The sequence below is a fragment of the Poecilia reticulata genome, linkage group LG17, assembly GCF_000633615.1.
Source record: "Poecilia reticulata strain Guanapo linkage group LG17, Guppy_female_1.0+MT, whole genome shotgun sequence".
Taxonomy (NCBI): Eukaryota; Metazoa; Chordata; class Actinopteri; order Cyprinodontiformes; family Poeciliidae; genus Poecilia; species Poecilia reticulata.
Window position 1 is genome coordinate 14,966,197 of NC_024347.1, and position 5,205 is coordinate 14,971,401.

General features: G+C 36.4%; 1 long non-coding RNA gene across 1 annotated transcript; it reads right to left on the reverse strand.

Moving 5' to 3' along the window:
• Positions 1 to 126: 126 nt before the first annotated feature.
• LOC103479432 (uncharacterized) lies at positions 127 to 1,593 on the reverse strand. The gene is made up of 2 exons (XR_535945.1): positions 1,487 to 1,593; positions 127 to 497 (listed from the first exon to the last, which is right to left on the reverse strand). It is a non-coding gene; the product is annotated as an uncharacterized LOC103479432 (long non-coding RNA).
• Positions 1,594 to 5,205: the final 3,612 nt, after the last annotated feature.

Consider the following 5,205-nt stretch of genomic DNA (forward strand, 5'->3'; position numbering starts at 1 on the left):
ATCTATCTATCTATCTATCTATCTATCTATCTATCCATCCAGACTGTGACCAACACTTGCGGTTATGTGGGTCATTTTCAACTTGCAGATAAGACTTGAATTTTCCCTAAATATAAGATCCAGATATAAATGGCCACTTGTATTTAAATGAGCACATCTGTATTTGTTAACAGAACACAGTTAGTGAGCTGGTCCTGTGCAGGCATCAAACCCTAATGAGATCATCCAGCCTCCACGCAGATCCTCCGTCTCTTGAACTCCGTGCGGAGCACCATGACAGCTTCAACTTAATCCTCATTAAGCACTGTAACAATGCAGGAAGTAGCTGCTGCAGTCACGATTACACGGGCTCACTATTTGGCAGGAAATGGCTTCTTTCAGCCGCTGCGTCCAAGACACCTAGAGAGCGTCCAGAAACTTTTCTGTTCTCGGAGCAGTCGCAGCCTCTCTCCTCTCTGCYGGGGGAAGTCTGCCGTCTGCATCGGGGGGAACGAAGGCTTACAAAAGCGCAGAAAGAAATATGTTTAGTGAAATAAGGGCAGTTTATGAAAAGAGATATGTTGATCTTTCTAGTTGATTTTTTTTTTACACTTGACAAGAGCGCAGGCTGCATTTCATCCCTAATTAAAAATAAAACCAAAAGGAACGTATTATATTTAAGTTAGTCGACTTAAATTTGCTTATTTGATTCAGACTAGTTGCATATAGATAGATGCATTGTAACAATAGAAAAAATAAAAATAATTTATAAATCAGAAATTTAATGCTTACATAATTTTTTCACTCACCGAATTGAATCGATTTATTTGCGTGGCGAATTAAAAAATTGATTACACTTTTAACATTTAAAGTCTAAAACTGATTTATTGTGTCTGTCCCCAGCTGGGCCCTTGGTTACATAAAACAACATAATGCTAAAGTTCAAATACAAAACAAATACAAATACAAATGTGAATCTGATTAAARCRCATCGAAACAATAATGACTTATAACTATAACATCAAAGAGASAAAATTGGCAAACACATATTTTTGCTGGTCCCGCTTAATAAACTTCTTCATCTGTAAACTAAACTGAAACTAGTCAGAGTTCAGTTTTAGTTCTGCAGGAAGAGAACATGGTAACTTTCCTTAAGAGGAACCAAAAGGTGCCTGTGCTTCCAGTAACYCTTACACTTAAGATTTGTGAATTTAAGATTTGATTTCTTCGTAAAATTTTCAAAATTAATCAAATAAAGTTTTTTGAGSACATGACAGTGATGTGCCCTTCCAGGCTTCTTGTCCAAAGTCTTTGTTGCTTGTTTATTAATCATCTTTAGTAACTTAGTAGTTGTTTGGGCAGCTTATAACTGAAGACCTTTAAACAGTAGCTTAAATGTAAAAAGAAACAAAACAACATTGAGGGCATAAAAACTTTCAGAATGAAATGACTGACTGTATCAAATCAGTCTAAAATGACATAAGTTGGCTTTCACAATTCTGCTCACCTTCTTCGCTTGCTTGTTAAATTTCAAATGAGAATCCAGCATGATGGCAAGAAAATTTACTTCTGAAACATTTCATATTAATCTTTAGATTAAACAAATCAAAACAGTTGTGTCATCTTTTAACATAAATTTTAAAACTAAACATTCTGACAGGTGCATGGAAACATTTGCAACACTAGTACTGGCTCTTTGTCGTCACCAATGGAATATAAATATGGTAAATTATGTACAGTGCAACCCTCCCGACCCCACTGAGGGACAAGGGTGAAAGAAAATGGATGGATGGATGGATGGATGGATGGATGGATGGATGGATGGATGGATGGATGGATGGATGTACAGTGCACCTGCAAAGTATTCACAACGCTTCACCTTTTCCACATTTTATTATTTTACAGCTTTATTCCAAATCGTATTAAGTGAATCTCTTTCCTCAAAATTCTATACAAGAATATTCCACTGCGAAAATGTGGCAAAGGTTTTTGAAATTTTTGCACCAAGAAATCACATTTAAGTAAGTACTCACATCTTTGCCACTGAGCTCAAAATTGAGCTGTTTCAACTCAGTTTTAGATGTTTCTGCGGCTTGTTGGTAACTTCAGTTAATTGAACTTGGTTTGACAGAGAAAATTGACACACGTGCCAGGAAAACCTTCCAGAGGAACGTCCATCTCTGCAGCAATCCATCAAACAGAATAGCCTAGAAGATCTCAAAGGAGCGGCTTCAGAACCGTTCAGTGAGTGTCCTGGAGTGACCAAGACAGAGTCCAAACTTGAATTCGATTGAACATCTCTAGAAAGATCTGAAAATGACTGCACAGTCGTCTCCCATCCAATCTGATGGAGCTTGAGAAGAACTGCAAAAAATGAATGGGCCACAATGCTTGAAGACAGGGTGAGCTATGCTGGTGGCACTGTATTACAAAAAAGTTGCTGCCAAACGTATTAAGCAAAGACTGAATATTTTCTGGATGCACTGCATACTAACCAAAAAGATCAAGAACTGAGTGTTGGGGAACACCTGGGTTAATTTTTCAAAATGTTGATTTCTCACCATCTCACCACWCACTACTCTAAACTTAAAATAAAAAAAAMYTWWTTTTTTYMAAWWARKWWTYCMAAAWTTTWAAWWSCMAAAAGCATTTGTAACGRTAAACTCTTGTAACTACTTTACTTTGATCAAGTAATAATATGCTAAATTATAAAGCAAGTCTGAGGCTCTGTTGAATAATGTGGATGATATCCAGATTGCAAATGAYGCAGATAATTATGAACTTCTAAGTATCTAATGAGTTTATTTGTCACCTTATCCAAAACCTTTGGAAAAACTGTCAAAATCCTAGCTCCCCTGTTTTAATGGATAAACTAATGACACGTGTGAAAGGAACTGAAAGAACATCTTTGTGTTTTGTTTAGATAAGACATACCTTGATAATTTATTACTCATTGCGAACATAGTTGAGACTATAGACATGCAKAAATGTGCTGSAAGTGTTAATGTTTTCCTCTGAACTCTTCAACAGACAAGYTAAAAGCGAGTTTGTGTGTTTTCCAAGGTCTTCTCTCTTCTAGCAATCAACTTATGCARATGTATTAAAATGGAGTGAATTGCATTGCTTGATATCGTCGCAGGATTGTTAATGTTTTTCTTCTAATGTTTTCTTCCTGTGTTTGGGAAAAATAAAATAAAACATTTTTACCCTCTGCACATTGTCTTCCTTTRTTTTTCTCACGTCCAGCCAGTCAGACTCMGGAGGGATAGCAGATTTTCAAAACAGCTTTACAATATTGCATTTCACCAAGGGRYACATATATTATATTCAATAAGCTGGTRTTGTTCTGTCTTCAAATTGCAAACATCTGGCTCTAAATATGTTGTGACATTTACACCACATTCCTACATCCTGTGGAGCTCATTCCTGTGCAACTCRTTCGCTGAAATGACTACAGATGACCTYGTATGACCTCTCAGATAAATGGCTTCCACCTTCCATGACCTGAAACGAGGCCTTTCGGTGATGTTTGCTTCAAAAAGGCAGTGGTCACAGTCTTCTCTAAAGTTCACATCCAAAAGTGTTATGGCTTTGTTGTTTGGATTTCCCCAAATCACTGGATTTGTTCAACATCGTTCGGTACAGGACCAGCGTGATGGCGCAGCTGGTTCCTGGGTTTGCTCTCAGCCTTAAGTCTTTCTGCATGGGATTGCAATAATCCATCTGGGTTATCTGGTTTCCTCTCTCAAACAGAACCTAATAGGTTAATTAGTCTCTCTAAATTGTCCTCAGGTGTGTGCATGGAAGGTAATCTGACCTGAGTCTTTTCCAGATTTATTCCTCTAGAGACTCAAATACTTGCCTCCTGCTTCTGTGCATTATAGACTCTATTGAAAGTGTCTGTGGGAAAACAAAGGCAATTTTTAAGTCCTACCACTACAAATTGTCAATTGTGTTTTTGGTCTAGACTTTGACTGGGCCGTACCAGCCCACAAACATGCTTCAATCTGAATCACACCCATGCAGTTTGGCTGAATTGTTATGGTTGCTGTTCTAGTCTCAAGTTTCCAGAAGGTTTTTCTTCCTGTATTGCCGTGTAGTTAATGCTGTTCATGTATTTACACACAGAAGAAGTTACACACAGGTGAATTTGTTATTTATGTTGTGAGTTCTGCCAGAATTTTGCTTTGGATTTTATGTATGGGAAAATGAGTTTGAGCAGAAATACACACCCCACCTTTTAGACAGTACTGACAGCCATGTGTCATTTTTCTTTCACATCACATTTATAAACGACTTTGTGTTGGCCTATCACATAAAGTTCAATAAAATACAATAAAATTTGTGGCTGTAATGTGACAAACGAGGTAAAAGGTTCAAAGTACAGTATACTCGGTTCTTACTCCCTCGCATGTCAACAGTAAGTTTGATTGCTGAACCTTTCAAAAATGTTTTCTTTGCTCCACAAACTTTGCTTTATGGGATTTAAGACTTTCATGGCAAACTGAAAGACAGAGCGAAGAACAAGCAAAAATATATTTTTAACCATTTTTTCTGGTCTTTCAAACAACATAATAGACACATGATTTGTGCATAAGCTTATCATTTACAACACTACTTCACATTTCAAGTGCTACATCTGACTAAGTTGCACATGACACTATGATGCTATTTCTAATTCTTAACATTCTTAATAAACTAGGAATGTTAAGAATTAGTTTTTTACTAATTGTTAAACAATTAGTCAAAATTATCCATTTTCAAAGGCTAACATTACTGTGAGGAAAAACATTTTATATATTTTAATTAGACAAAAGCATCTGTGTTGCATTTTAACCACAACAATCTCTGTGCAAAACGTCTAACCTGGTAGGCTACTTTATCCTCCATTTCACTGTCACTCTGAAATGTGTGCAACAGATTGTACAGAATAAAGCTAAAACTTTAATCTTCAACTCTGGCAAGAGAAATTTAACATCTGAGCAGTAATTTTACATAATATTGAAACTTTAATCAACAATACTCACAAAGTGCAAGTGTTTCTGAACCACCAAACATACATGAACGCAGAATTATACCGCCACCTTCTGGAAGAGATGAGAAAAACAGGAATAGAGACAAAGACTTTTCCACTGAGTTGAAGAAAATCAAGAAAACAAACAGTCATTCATTGTATAAGAAATAAGACAAATATGTGTGGCTACAATAAGTAACAGAGACCTTTAA